This window comes from Orycteropus afer, unplaced genomic scaffold (genome assembly GCF_000298275.1).
Source record: "Orycteropus afer afer isolate SDZICR_OR568_19922 unplaced genomic scaffold, OryAfe1.0 scaffold00070, whole genome shotgun sequence".
NCBI classification, from domain to species: Eukaryota; Metazoa; Chordata; class Mammalia; order Tubulidentata; family Orycteropodidae; genus Orycteropus; species Orycteropus afer.
This window is the reverse complement of record NW_006921657.1, coordinates 1,423,572-1,439,725: the sequence shown is the minus strand read 5'-3', so window position 1 is coordinate 1,439,725 and position 16,154 is coordinate 1,423,572. Positions and strand designations below refer to the sequence as shown.

Here is a 16,154-nt window from a genome sequence, read left to right as displayed (position 1 = left end):
TGAATGGAGATGACCATTGTGACAATTGTCCCCCTTTTCATGGAGGATAATTCGAATCATTGGAAACTTATTTAAGTTCATGTGATGGCTTTAATTTATCAATATCATTAATAAAATATTCATTTATTTTAATAGATTTTGCCACCAACACTTTTTTTCATTTTTCTCCTTCATTAAAACTATTCATGCCCAGTCTTAAATGAACTGTTAACCATTAAGTTGGTAGCATGCCCATGCCCTATTCTTTGAAACGAGCACATGCCACAGATAGCATTCAACTTTACTGTTATGCTTATATTTTTTTCATTGCCTAATTCTGAAAGCCTTTGTCATTGATAACATTGGAGTACTTAGCAGTTAATTTTCCTATTCCATGCTGCTTTAGAGCTATAAATCCATGTAGGCAAAAATATCTTACTCAGAATTAAGCCAGATGCCGCAATTCATTAAGGAAACACCACCAGCCACTCCTCGGAAGGAAGGTTGGGCATTCCTACTTCCATAGTGATACTGCCTCAGAAACCCAAGGAGGGGTCGCCATGAGTCGGGGCCAACTCGATGGCAAATAACAACAACAATAACATTGACTTCATGCTTAAAAATTGATTAAACCAGAAATCTTAGTGCAGAATCTATAGTAACTTTTAAACTTGTTACTTGTGTCCTATGTATTATTTAAAATACTATAAAATATTTAAAATAATTTTTTTTACATTCAGTAGGATGAAAAATGAGGTCACCATAGTTATGATGATGACCCAATTAGTCACTACCTGTGGCCCTGCAACAAGATATTCCCTTACAGATAACCTAACTACCTAACATAATGCTACCAGTACTAAGTAAGAACTTAGAGACTTTGATGGAAAGAGAGGTCATTCTTAGGTAAGCACACCTACCATTTGTGCTGTAGTTAGGATGATAAGTTACCTCATTAAAACACTTGGACTTTCTGTTAGAGGATTTTCAGCACCTTTCTTTTTATCCACTTACTAAGCCTCATTATACTTACTGTTGTGGTAAAGTAAGTAAAAAGGAATGAAAATGTGGAACAGAGTCAGCAAACTTCTTCTGTAAAGGGCCAGGTAGCAGATACTTAAGCTTGGCAAGCCACATCCAGGCTGTGTTGCACATTGTTCTCTGTGTTCGCTTGTTTCTTCACTTGGTTTGGTTTTGTTCTTTAAAATCCTTTAAAAGTATAAAAACTCTTCTTAGCTTTCCAGTTGTGCAAAAAACAGGCCACAGGCCTTAGTTTGCCGACCCCTGGTGTAGAACATCAGCAGTGTCTTCACTTTATTCACTTTTATCATGGGCAGGATCCAAATACTGGATTCCCTACACACTGTTGAAATCAATATAGAAAGAGTGGAAGGCAGCCTAAAACTGTGTAGAACTTTACTGGTAATAATTCAATTAGGTGGCCATTTTTCTGACTTTAAAACTACTCTGATAAGTTCCCAAGATAATCAGGTCCTGAAAGATAAGATCATGATGTCTAAAACATTTAGAATGAGCTGAACAACCTAATGTCAGTTTATCAGTAGAATACTTACTTGGCATGATCAGCACATTTTATGTAAGTCAAGCTATATAGTAATTGCAGTAGATAACATTTATACAGTATCTACTAGCCAATTGCTGTTTAAGCATTTCATATATATTAACTCATTTAATCCTCAGAAGAAACTCCTTGAGGTAGGTTATTTTAACCTGATTTTACTGATGAGAATACTGAGGCACAGAGAAGTTGGGTACTTTTCCCAAAGTTTCATAGCTAGAAAGTTGTAGAACTAATATTCAAACCTAGGCTATTTAGTTCAGAGTCAGTTCTCTTACCCATTGCACTCACTATACTGCTTCTCTGAACATTTGGGGAGATATCGTCATTAGGACTAAGAGCTGCAGACCAGCCTTCCTGACAAAGGCTGATTCTGCCAAACAGAGTCTTCCTATTACCTGAATAGATGACTTCATTTATTAAGCAGGAGCTTTTGTGATAGGTTCTGAGGACTCCAGGGTAAGATTGTTGCAGAAAACAAAGAGAAACTGGAAGGTAGGAGAATTGAAGGACTAAACTCCCTGTTGAGTTTGAACCAAGAGCTTTTTACTAAGCAGTAGAATCAATTGCACTACAGAGAGACAGAAAGACAGACCATAAGCCTGCTTGATGAGCATGGAATCCAAATAAGGGGAGCTATAGGAGTGAACTGTCTAGTAGCACCAGGCTGAACTACCGGATGCATCCATCTGACAAAGGAGCTGGTCTTGGTCGTTGGAAAGACTCAAAAATCCATTGGTTAAAACCTTCTGCTCCCATCTCCATACCACAGACTCTTTCTACCTTAGACCAGAATGGAAAGGCAGTGACAACTTTTACATTTATTAGTAATTTTTTTCTCTTTGCTTCATTGCCTGATTAATATATTCCCTCTCTGATTAATACATTCTATCTTTAGATAATTAATATATTCATTCTTTTACTTTCAAGTTTTGCCGGCCTAAGAGTATTTCTGTCTTTTGTGACTTTGCATATCTCTATTCCAGTCCACTCTGTAACGATTTAACTCTCTGAGGGACAATCATTTTCTTTCCATCAATTCCAAGTCCTTGGAGAAAGCATCACTCCAGCTACCATGTGCTAATTACATTTCACAGTACCAGAGTGCCATGTGTTCTCTTTAGCCACTTAAAAGATATATAACTACATCATGGATTTTCATGTATAATTTCAAAATGAGTACCCCAAATGTACATAAATTAAATCCATTGTTCCATCTGAAGCATTTGGTGACAGTGACAAATCCCTCTAGCCTCTACAAGCATACTTCCTTGTTCTGACTGGAGATCTTAAGCACTTTCTAACATTTGTCCTTTATTTGTCACTAGCCAGTCCTACAACCCCACAGCCCTGATGGAACTACCTTTTCACGTTCCTCCTGAAAAGCCCAAGTGCTAGGATTGTGCCCTTGGAAATGGAGACAATTCTAAAATCTCTAGCTATGATTTCCTAATTTCCCAGGTCAGGAGAAAATTTCTTCCTGTTATCCTGCTGTGCTTTGTCACAGCAGGTCTGCCTTTTCATTTGGAAGCCTCTTTGTCACTGCCATAGTAACAAATGGAAACATTGAGAACATTTTGTGACAGGCACTGTCATTGTTCCCAGTGAAATCTCTTCCCCTGTGTCTTCCCAGTAAATGAAACTGAGAAGAAAAATCATAACAAATAACATAAAAGGGGACCTAATCAATATGTTCCCACTGGGCTGTCAAAACTAGCCTGTGTTAATCTAATACAGTTTAGTTGTATGTTTTATGGCAGCTATAGGAATATGGACAAGACCTACAAATCATCTTTAGACTAAAAGTGAGTACACCATTGACAGTTTGTGTCTGGGAATATATATATACAACTCTCACTATTTAAGGATCAACACCAAAAAAAAAAAAAAGAAAAAAAAATTTCATTAAGTGTGGACCCATACACAGTTTAGAACATTTTATTCTAAGTGGTAGTAAAGTAACTGTGCTACCTTTGAATACTTTCTACTTTCAAAACTCTAATGACAGCTTTAGCAGAAAAAAAAGGTATTACCTGAAAATATACTACCTACCATATGCAAATGACTTTTAAAGCCACTTAGCAATCATGATATAAGTAATTATACTATTTCCCATCTAATAAAGGAAACATTAATTTCACTTTCTAATTCATGTTCAGAACAGAATTTTAATAAAAGATTTAATTTTCCAGAGCAAGAATGCACTTCCTCTTCATGTAGCATACCTGTGTATGCCTCTGAGCACCAGAGAGATTCTTTAAATTATATGCATATTTCGATCCTCACCTTATTTGTTTGTGCCCAAACATTTGAACATTTCTACCTTTCTCCCCTATTTTTCTTCATTGCACCTTTATTGTGCTATGCAAAGAAGTGGTGCAGAATTCTTGTGATTTTTTTTTTTTTCCTGCACCACCTTCTTCCTTTATTGTCCAACTCAGAAGACTAGAAAATAACTTGGCATTAAATTTATCATTTCTCACATGTCACTCAAAAAACAAACTTTCATATGACCCACTATCTGCTGGGGATTTACTTGATGGTGACCAAGATAACAGCTTCCTACCCCTGTCCCACTAACATTAACAAACCAACCTCTCCGTTTTTCGATTGTAGTGGGCAATCATTTGTATTTTATTTTTTAAGCAGAAATTTTCTTTGAAACCATCAAATGAGGTATAGAGTTGAATTAGTCATTAAGAATATGAAACATTCACTACAGACAGTAGCTCATGTTTATGGAGGTGATGAGAAGAAGAGAAATTCACGCACTTGCACCATCGTAGGAAGCTTCATGACATGCTACAGCCAGAGATTTAGTTAAGCTGAAGTTGCACCAGGACCAAATTTTAAGAACCCTGCCCAAGATAATTTGGGTCTTTGTTGGTTAAAAGAGGTAAGGATGATCCTACTCCAGCCATGACAAAAAAAGAGAAGTCACTTTGGTTCATGTGGAATATAGGATGATTTTAGAAGGAAGCCTGGAATTTCACACAAATATGAATGCCCCTTCAAAAATTTAGTATCCTAGATGACCTCCATTTAGAAGTAATTGTAAATAGATAATGGAATTCAAAGGCCGTTGTCTTCTGGGAATTTGGATAACACAAAGAAAGTCTGGACTTTGACAGCCATGGAGGTTCTCAAGCCCCAAAGCTCAAATATAAACCTTATGTTTCCTATACTTGATGGTTATTGAGAAATGTTTATTTTAAGAAAACAGTGTTGATATTTATAAGATTTTATTTAATGGCAGAGGATCAGAGGAAATGTCACAAGCAAAATTTTTTGAGCTTTTTTCTTTTAGACAGTATTGGGACATGAAAAAATATGTGCATATCAGTTTCCTGGCCTCAAATATTAGTGAGTTCATTGGAACTAATTTGAATCTTAAAATAGTCCAGCTGCTATTACATGGATCTGGTCAATTTTGCTTATTTTATCTTTCTGATTCACATAACATGTATCAAGTACCTTTTACTGCATAACAAAGCATCCCGAAAACTTAGTCATCTAAATATCATTTCTCACACTTCACCCATAGGTTTAGCCCCACAGATCTGTGGATTGGCAGCTGGGCCTTGGCTTAGCTAGACAATTTCTCTGGTCTCACAGGTTTGAGAGATTAAGTAATTTGCCCATGGTCACACTGAAAGCCAAGATTAAAACTAAAAGTTTGACTCCAAAGTCCTTATCCCTAACCATTTTGTTATGTTCTTTTCCATTAGCATATCCTATTAACATCCCTTCCAAGTGAGAAAAAACAGCCAAAGTGATTTTCTAAATCCTGGTCTGTAGACATACCAGGAAACTGACACGCATATATTTTGTCATGTCCTAATTCTGTCTAAAGAAATGAACTGAAAAAAATTTTTAAATCTTAGTCTGGTGCCAGTTCATGGCATGACAGAGTTTTCATCAGTCAACAGCAAAATTTTAAAAGTAAAGACAATATAGTAAGTCTTTCGTGAAGTTAAATATATTCAGTTTTAAATCTTATCCTTCCTACTTTGGTTTTGGTCCTACTTTAGGGAGTTAAATTGTCTTTTCTTTATGAATAATGTTGGTGAGTGTGGATTTTTGAAAATGTTCTTACCTATCAAAATTTAAAGTTTGGTAGCCCTGTGTTCATCCTTAAAATCTTTCGGGGAAGTTTTACTCTTCCGTGAAATCCAGAGTCTGGGAATCACTGATCAACCTTATTTATTAACTGTTCTACAAAATTATTTTGCTAATTTTTGTTTGTTTGTTCTTTAGCACTAAAGTAAAGATTAGTAATAACTCGAGTGTTGTTAGATTTTGGACTAATTCCCCATTTCTTCATATAAAACCTTCTGGATAATGATACCTTGATAAACCAAACCAAACCAAATGCACTGCCATCAAGTTGATCCCATTGGGGACCCCATTGGGTTTCTGAAGGGGTAAATCTTTATGGAAGTAGATTGCTCCCTCTTGCTTCCACGGAGTGGCTGGTGGGTTTGAACCACCAGCCTTCTTATTAGCAGTCACATGCCTTAGTCATTAAGCTACAGAGTTCCTTGATACCTTGATAAGTGGGAATAAAAGAGTCACAAATAGAATGCCATTTATATTTTGTTCAAAATGTTCTTATGTATATATATTTGTATGTTTATTTATAAATGCATAGAAAAACCCCAAGAAGACACATGCCAAATTATTAGCAGTGGATATACTAGGAGGTGGACAGATGAGTTATTCACTTTTTACTCTATATGCCTCAATGATATTTGAATTGTTTTACAATGTGCCTTTATTGGCTTTATAGTTAAAATCATATGCAAATAAATAAAATTATGTGTGAGTGGAGCTAATACAGAGCCTGGGCAACCTTGGGACCTAGCAGAAGTCTTGGACATGATAAATAGGCCACTAAACACATCTTCCCAAACTATATGATAATTTGTATGAAATTTTACCTCTGAGTTGTAAGGTATTTAATATCAGCAGAAGAGTCTGAATAAAATAAAAATTAGCAATATGATTATTAAATTAACTAGTCCAACTTTAGAAATGTGACTTCCCAAACCTGGATTATGAACAGAGTCTCATAGTTTATTTTTCATTTAATTATCCAATTAACACTGACATTTTAATAGAGTTTAGATCCATATGTTTTATTTCTAGCCCATGAAATAAATGGCAAATTAAAACCTAGTTTCTGTCATCAAATGCTCTTAAATTTTTAGAGCCATCCTGCTGTGAAGAATTGTCAGTTGATCAAATACAGGGTTTTTTTAATTGAGTTAAATATTAGCAAAATTAGTTATCTTGCTTATGAATTAGGGCATGAACACAGTTTCGCATAAACACTCTCCTTATTGTAACAGTCATTACTTTTTCACAGTGAGTCTTTTTTGTTTTCAAATTCTGTTTCTTAGAATTTTAGTTCTCAAAGGGAATGTAAAAAATCACTTTTTCTTGTTTTTTGATTTTTTTAATTGTTTTCAATAGTAAAACTCTTTTCAAATGAAGTTTTATCAGAATCAGAAAGAAGTAAGATCTAATGATTACCCATTTGACCCTATCATATTTTATTTTTATTTTTATTTATTTATTTTTTTTTTTTTTTATTAGGATTTGGGTGAAGATTTACAGAGTAAATTCACTTTTCATACACCAGTTCACATATACTTTGTCTCATGTCATTGACCAAAATTTACAATGCAGCAGCTCCCCTCCCACTTCCTCCCCATAGTTACCTCCTCGCAGTGTCCATCCCTTCATACTCTTCTGCACCCTGAGCTATCTCCCTGTGCATAAGCAGCCCTTCCTTCTCCCATGATTGTTCTCTCCAGGGCGTGTGTCTACTTGAGGTAAATGTTTAACTCACATGCCTGTACTTTGTTTGGCTGGAAACCACAGTTGTGGGTTCAATTCCAGACCTGAAGGGCAGCTAGGGGCCATAGTCTCAGTGGTTACACCAGGCTCCATTGGACCAGCAAACCTGGTCCCCACCTTCTTCTTCTTTTTTTTTTTTTTTCCTCCAAATGATTTTGAGTTTTGTACCACATTGTTCTCCCTCTTTATGCAGGATCTCCTACATCCCTTCCAAGTGGATGGCCGTGGTAGCTGGGCATCATCTAGTTCTTCTGGTCTCATAGTTGTATAGGTTGCAGATCGGATGGTGTACCAGTCGCTAGGACTGATTGTTTCCATTAATTTTGGTTTTCTTCTTTCTTCTTGACGAGGAGAGACCCGTTGTTGCATCTAGATGGCAGCTTCCTAGCTTTTAAGGTCCCAGTCGCTACTTGCCAAAGTAGTAGGTGGAACAATGTTTTGTATAGTATGTTATGCCAATTGAGTTTGATGTCCCCTGCGACTATGGTCCCAAGCCCGCAGGATCAACTACTCGGTCCCTCTGGGTAGCTGGCTGTGACCAAGTAATGACCATAACCTTGCCCCTTGTCAGCTCTACTATACACCTGGGAATTCTGATCATTCACATGAACTTATAGGCCCATTGTCTGCCAACCCTGTATATGATCTTGGATACACTCTCCATTTAGACATACCTAATTGTTTAGCTTATTCACCCCTCTGTCCGTCCCTATACCCATGTTTGCTTTCACTGACAACTCAGTACTGTATATGCAAAAGGGTTCATATTTGTTGTCTGTACTGCCCATGTAACTCTCTCTGTCTTTCTCATCCTCAATGCTGCCATATTGGTCACTCACATTTGGTACATTGCCCTTCTCTTCACCCAAATCAATATTTATCTCTATCTATCTAACAGCATTCCCTCCCCTCCCCTCCCACCCCTGGTAACCAACAAAGAAAATGTCCTCCAATATATAAACCTTTCCTTAACTTTTACAATAACGGACTAATACAATATTTGTCCTTTTGTGACTGACTTATTTCGCTCAGCATAATGTCCTCCAAGTTCATCCACATTATGCGGTGTTTTGCAGATTCTACATTATTCTTTAGCGTTGCATAGTATTCCATTGTGTGAATGTACCAAAGTTTGGTTATCCCTTCCTCAGTTGTTGGACATCTAGGTTGTTTCCAAGTTTTGGCTATTGTAAATAGTGCTGCGATGAACATCGGCGTGCATATATCTGTTCTTGTTATGGCTCTCACTTCTTTAGGGTATATACCTAGTAATGGGATGGCTGGGTCAAATGGTATTTGTATTTCCAACTTTTGAAGGAATCGCCATACTGCTTTCCACAATGGTTGTACCATTTTACAGTCCCACCAGCAGTGTATGAGAGTCCCAATCTCTCCACAACCTCACCAGCATTTGTTATTTTCTGTCTTGTTGAACTTTGCTACTAGTGCTGGAGCAAGATGGTATCTCATTGTTGTTTTGATTTGCATCTCTCTAATAGCTAATGATCGTGAGCATTTCTTCATATGTTTGTTGGCCGCTTGAATATCCTCCTTGGTGAAGTGTCTATTCATGTCTTCTGCCCATTTTTTAATTGGATTGTTTGTCTTCTTGTTATTGAGGTGTTGGAGTGTTCTATAAATTCTAGAGATAAGTCCCTTGTCAATCATATTTTATTTGATGGCTCATGAGGCAACTTCATGGAATGAGTTGATGTTTGGTGTGAAAGTCATGATCTATTCAAAAGCCTCCATTTAATGGATGAGGAAAGTGAGACACAAAGAAGGGTAAAATGGTGTGTGCAAGGAAGTTAATTACAAATATGGGACCAGAAGTCAGATCTCCTGACTTATTAATTCAGAATCCAGTAATTACATATGTTCACAAACCAAGTGAAAATTGTCAGTTAGGCAGTCTGGTGTGTAGGCCTCTTGTAAATATATAGATCAAGAGTCAATAGCCCAGCGGGGAGTGTACCCAAGACCATGTATAGGGTTGGCAGACAATGGTCCGCTAAGTGTATTTGTATGATGTGTAAGAATTCCCAGGTGTATGGTAGAGCTGACAAGGCACAAGGTTGTAGTCACTTCTTGGTCACAGCCAGCTACCCAGAGGGACCAATTAGTGGAACTGGTGGGCTCAAGACCATAGTCCCAGGGGACATCAAGCTCAATTGGCATAACATACTACACAAAACATGGTTCCACCTCCTACTTTGGTGAGTAGCAACTGGGATCTTAAAAGCTTGCAAGCAGCCCTCTAGGTGCAACAATGGGTCTCTCCTCATCCAGAGCAAAGAATGAAGGAAACCAAAGAATCGTGGAAAGAATTAGTCATAGCAACTGGAACACCATGCAGTCCGCAGCCTATACATCCATGAGACCAGAAGAACTAGATGGTGCCTGGTTACCACTGTCAACCACTCGGAGGGGGATCTATGTAGAAGATCCTGGATAGAGTGGGAGAATAATGTGGAACAAAACTTAAAATCATTTGGGAAAAAAAAGGGAGACCAGTTTGCTGGTCTGATAGAGCCTGGTGGAACCACTGAGACTATGACCCCTAGCTGCCCTTCAGATCTGGAATTGAACCTACACCTGTGGCTTCCAGCCAAACAAAAGACAGGCATTTGTATCTACCTGAGGTAGATACACTCCTTGGAGAGAACAATCATGAGAGAAAGAAGGGTTGTTTATGCACAGGGAGACAGCTCAAGGGGCAGGGGTACATGGAGGGATGGACACAGGAAAGAGGTAACTGTTGGGTGGAAGTCGAAGGGGAGCTGTTGCATTGTGGTGAATTGTGGTCAACGTCATGAGACAGTGTATGTGAACTGCTATATGGAAAGCGAATTTGCTCTGTAAATTTTCACCCAAATCACAATTAAAAAAAAAAAAGAGTCAATAGCCCAAATGGATAGAAACCTTTGATGTAGTTTTTCTTGGCTATGTATGTCCAGGATATTTGTCTCTAAGAATGAACAGAAGCATATGCTAACCTTTTATTTTAGGAAACACATCAAGAGATCACACATTACGTCTGAAATAAAACTTTGACCTGATCTTTGTATATTTTTGTTCAATGAAGAATGATTTTTAAAGCCATATTTTGACAGGGCTTGGGATGGAAGGTCACCTTACCTATATGAGTAAAACATACTGCTTAGTACTCTTCAGGAGCTTCTTTCCTGAATTAGGGGCATTTAAAATCCTTTTTTCCCCTCAAGTGCAGTGCCCTATGCTTTGTTAATAGAACTTGACAGGTTTCCATTTTCAGACACCACAAAGAGGAAATAATAAGTTATCCTCATAACGATAGCAGTGACCACTTGCCCATATATTATGCATTGCTGCTCAGTTGCTCACTTTGCTTTAGAGGGTGTGTTGTGCTAAGCTATTGTAAGGGAACCTTTGCTCTTAATTGACTTCCTGTCTGTGTCAGCCACTGCACCATCTGACACCACTTAGGCTTTGATTTTCATTATGCAAATACCTGCTAGGTTAGACCTTACCCTGGCAGGCACAGTAACTGTTACTTCAAAATGTAAAGTTTTTTTAACATATGGGTCACAACTTGTTATTTGAGTTCATGACTAGTTGGTAGTCAATTATGAAGTCAAAACCAAACAAAATTTTACTAACTAGACTACACAGAGAATGAAAGTAAAAAGTTTACATCTGAGCACTTTTCAGCAGGGGGAAGCCATTACTTTGTCACATCTGGATAGTCTAAACTAGCCAAGTAAGTGGGAATTTCCTGCCAGATGCTAGTTCTTGGAGCAACCTGTGAACATCTAAAGTAGGATATGGTATGCCCTTGTTTGGTAGAGCTATGGCCACTGTAAAGGCTGGCTCCTATTAGTTAGCAGACATTTTATATGTGCGGCTGCTTACAGGAGGTTGTGCAGCGTGTGTGAAGCCAACACTGTTTGTTTCTGTTAAATACAAAAATATGAAAGGTCTGATTTTGAAGGTACAGCATTAGGATTCTGATATTATGGCAAGAATGATCATTGTATTGAAATAATTTCTCAAAGGTAGATGACACAAGTTCTGTTTCATTAGTAAAAAGAAGATGAAACTAAGGCACCCACTGGTATTCCAGACAACTTGAATAAGGTCATTTTATAAAGTCACTGAAGAGCAAAATAAATATCTAAATATGAAAGAAAATTAAGACTAAAATGGCAGGGAAAATACCAAGTGTTTCCATCAACTTCCTGTTCCGTATGCACATAGGAATTAGGGTATGAGAGTTGCATTCAGAAGGGCTGTACACAAAAAGTAGAAAAGCTTTATCCATTTGAAATAAGAAACATTTTTAAAAGAGGGGGAAAAAGCCTTTCCACCTCATCTCACTGTTTCTGTCCTCCTCGGTAAGGGAAAATATTGACATTTACCAGACTGTTTGCTCCAGCTTTCTGATCTCCTGCAGTTTATTTTTATAACAACCTTATCGATGGGCCTCTTACCCAGCTCTCTAGGTTTAACTGAGTTGAGTCGATTTGTTACCACAGCTTCAAGTAGCTGTTACAGAACAAGCAAGACATCCTAATAAAGCTGTAAACGTGTTTACTCAAACAGAGTATTGATTTTACTTGGAGAGGGAGCAGCCCGTGCTTAGCACAGTGTCAGGATGGATGAATTTCACTGCAGTTTTTCATTGTCATCTGTCATGGTTGTGAAACACTAAGTAAAGCCATCAGAGGATAATTAGGAGTACCAGAAATTTAGCCCCTAAAAGCAGTTAACCACTTGGGAGTTTTGTAGCTTAATTAGCTTTTATTAAAACTTTCCTCTAATAATAATACTCAAGTGCTTTTAGCTGTACTTTCAGGTAAAGCAAGATTTTAAGGTTGTGACTTGTTAAATAATAGCTATATGGGTTGTTCAGACTTTTTTCACTCTAATAATTAGGCTAACACTAGAACGTAATTAGAGCCAAAAGCAATGTAAAGAGATGGTCATGTGGACTCATACCAACAGAAGAAATGCATGATTTTCCTGAAAAAGTCCATTTTAAGTAGTAAAGCAATAATAAAATACTTACCATACATTTCTTTGGAGAAAAAAAATTGATTTGGTTATTTATTAAACTTAAATATTTTTGTAGCACAAGTAACCTTGTTGTTGTTATGTGCCATCAAGTTGGACCCGACTCATAGCGACCCCTCCTTGGGTTGCTGAGGCGGTATCACTACGGAAGTAGATTGCCCAACCTTCAAAGTAACCTAGACACATAAAACTGCCAATGCCACCCTTGTTTCTAAATACCTTCATTAAAGAAGATTTTTAAATATTCTAGCTTGTTTAATTTAGCTGCCTTAAAATTGATGCACATCTGTACAAAAGACAAGGGCCAGAGTGAAGAGCTGCTTACCTTCTATAGAAACTGTGTTAGCTGCTGAGCTTAAGGAGAAGTTTTCAAATAAATACTCTTGGAAATGGCTAGAAAAAATACCACTGTTGGAAAAAAAAAAAAATCATTCACCTAGGATAACAAACATAAAACTGAAAATTTGTTGAAAATAAATTTAACCATTATATTTAAAGTGAGTCTTCACATCTCTTTATTCATTATTTATTCACAATAATTTATTCAGTACCTTTCACACCCTGTTACATTATTGTCCAAGCCTGCCTGGATGATGAATGAAAATTAGAAAACTAAGGGATAGCTGATTCTAAAAGGTCCAGGTAACAAGCTCTGTCAAAGGGACAGCAAAGAGATGTTGAAAGTTTCTTTGCCTTTGAAATGCTATGTCAGGTGTTTATCTGTACAAGTAGTTATACTCTGAGTTAGGTATTTAAACCATAAATCTTTGAACTACTCCGCTAGTAGCAGATTGTAAAATTTTAAGTTACATGAGAGAGCACTACTAGAGCTCCTTCTTTTAATTTTTCAAAAGGTAGAGGAGGAAAGCAGTTTTTCACAATTGTATTTAAGTCTTTCTTCTGTATTGAAGTATTCAAAGACAAAGGGAAAAGAAAGAATATAGATTGATGATTATATCACCCTATTTTTTTTTCAGTATGCATTTCAAAATCCCCATAATATAGTAATTTATTTCATTCTATTCAGTTTTGAGAATGACAGCTCTGTAAAGGAGCGTGTTGGCATGGCATGTGAAGGGCAGTTTAGGGCAGCCTTGCTTTAGCTTCAAGGCACTATTTCCTCTGCCTCCTTTAGTTGAAAGGAAGGGAACCCATTTCACCTAGCTCAGGTTAAGGACGTTTTTGAAGGAGAAGGGGATGGTAACGAAGTACACCAGCATTAAGGGAGCTGTTATAATATATATATGCAGACACTGGGTTCTAAAGCTGTGCATTTGAGTCCTTATACCGCCATTGACTGGTTGTGGGACTATTTGGAAATTATTTAACATCTCTAGGTCTCAGTTAATAATTCAGTCATATCATCTGACCCCCCTCAGCAGTGCTGGAGATGAGGCAGTTTTTCTTAGTGGGCAGTAGATGGGTAGGCTCTATAAACATGTGTAGTACCCTTTTGCATGCCTTGCCTGTACCCTTCTCAACATATTTACAGTTCTGAAAATGTTCCCTACAATATGATCCGTGTATATCACACTGTGTAGAACATCAAATACCCTATAGCTCAACCTAGAAACCTAGAAGTCATTTCTTTTTTTTAAAATTTAATTTTTTGCTGTTGTTGAAAATATAGAGAGCAAACATACGCCCATTCAGTTGTTTCTACATGTACAATTTAGTGACATTGATTATATGTTTAAGTTGTGCAGCCATTCTCACTCTCTTTTACAAGTTGTCCTCCCCCGTTAACATAAACTCACTCCCCCCAAGGTTCCTACCTGTTCTTCTGTTTTGCTGTTGTCACTTTGATCCCATATGGATAGTTCTTAAAAGGGTGCAATGCTCAAAGCAGGCATTTGTTTTATTAAGTTAAACTATTTGGTTTTAAGAAGACTTAAGGGGATATTTTTGGTGTACGGGTTATAGATTATTTCAGGACAGTAGTTTCAGGGGTTTATCCAGCCCCCTTGGCTCCAGATAATCTGGAGTCCATGAGAATATAAAATTCTGTTCTTCGTTTTCCCACTTTTAACTAGGATTTTCCTATAAAATCTTTTATCTAAATGCTCAGGAATGGTAGCCAAGCATCATCCAGTTCTTCTAGCTTGACGGCAAAGGCACTTCTTCATGGAAGCAATTAGCCACACATTGCATATCCTCCTCGTATTCCTGACTCTCCTTCCTCTGTTGTTCAAGCAAAAAAAGACTAATTGTTGTATCTTGAATAGTAGGAGTCATTCTTGACTCTTTGCTTTCCCTATGTCCAATCCTTCAGTGAGTTCTTTTGATTCAAATTCAAGGATATATTTCCTGTCTCAAATCCATTCACTTCTCTCCATTTCTGTGCACGATGGCTTTAACTCACAACATTTTCCTACTTACTGGAATAGCTTCCTAACTGACTCCATGTTTTCACTCTTTCTTGCAATCCATTCTATTTTCTGTACAGGCATCAAAATTATATTTTTAGGAAGAAATTTAATTATTTCACTCCCTACTTACAACCCTTCAGTGACTTTTCATTCTAGAAGTCTATGCTCCTTATAGTGGCCTATAAGGATATATATGATCTTTCAAAACTTGCATCTATATTTCATGTAGATCTCACCCTTTTTTGCATGCTCTTACTATACTGATCTTTTTTTTCAGGCCTTAGAGGCTTAGCACGTGAAGTTCTCTTTGCCTACAATGATTTTCCTCTACTCTTTCTGTGGCTATTTCTTTCTTATGCTCAATTTCAACTTAAAAATCACCTCTTCTCTAATCATCCTGTCTAACATGAGTCCCTTAAGTATTATTCTCTTGTGACACACATTCCTTTTTCTTAATAGCAGTTAACACTCTCTGGAATTATCTTATACAAGTAGTCCTCTACTTAGAACAGGGTTCTATTCCAACAGATCTGCTGTAAGTCGGTTCTAATGTAAGTTGAATACCTCTATTTTTTTTTTTTTCAGTTTTTGTCATTATTGTCTATTTGGTATCTTTATAAGCCTAATCTTTGAACATCTGTGAGTGAATATCTGAGAACGATGTTGTTGTTGTTGTTGTTATGTGCCATCGAGTCAGACCCGACTCACAGCGACCCCTCCTTGGGTTTCTCAGGCAGTATCACTACGGAAGTAGATTGCCCCATCTTCCTTCCGAGGAGTGGCTGGTGGGTTTGAACCGCCAGCCTTCTGGTTAGCAGTCAGTGGCTTAGGCACTACGCTACCAGAGCTGCAACACTAAGGATACGTTACTAGCAATAAAATGTATTTTTTTAAAAAAAAAGAGGATCATAGGTGCAGTTCATCTTAATTTGAATACATCTTAAGTCAAAGGCTACCTGTATACTTGTTTACACTTGCTTTTGTGTGTCTTCCTTATTAAAATATAGCTTCAAGAGAGCAGGGACTATAAATACTTTTACCAATGTATTCCCGTGACCTAGCACAATACCTGGCATAGAATAGATAATCAGCAAATATTAGTTGAGTAAATGAATAAATCAAATAAGTGTGTACAGACTCACCCTTGCCATCAAATTAAAAAAAATAATAATACTAGTTAGTATCTCTAGGAATTGGTTATTAAGAGATGTTATGGAGCATATCTGACAAGGGACTTATCTCTAGAATTTATAGAACACTCCAACACCTCAATAACAAAAAGACAACAATCCAATTAAAAAATGGGCAGAAGA

At 37.2% G+C, this 16,154-nt stretch overlaps 1 protein-coding gene across 1 annotated transcript in view; it reads left to right on the top strand.

Annotated features, from left to right (window-relative positions):
- Nucleotides 1-16,154, top strand: part of ADK (adenosine kinase) — an 853,347-nt gene that overhangs the window by 788,840 nt on the left and 48,353 nt on the right. The window lies entirely within an intron of this gene.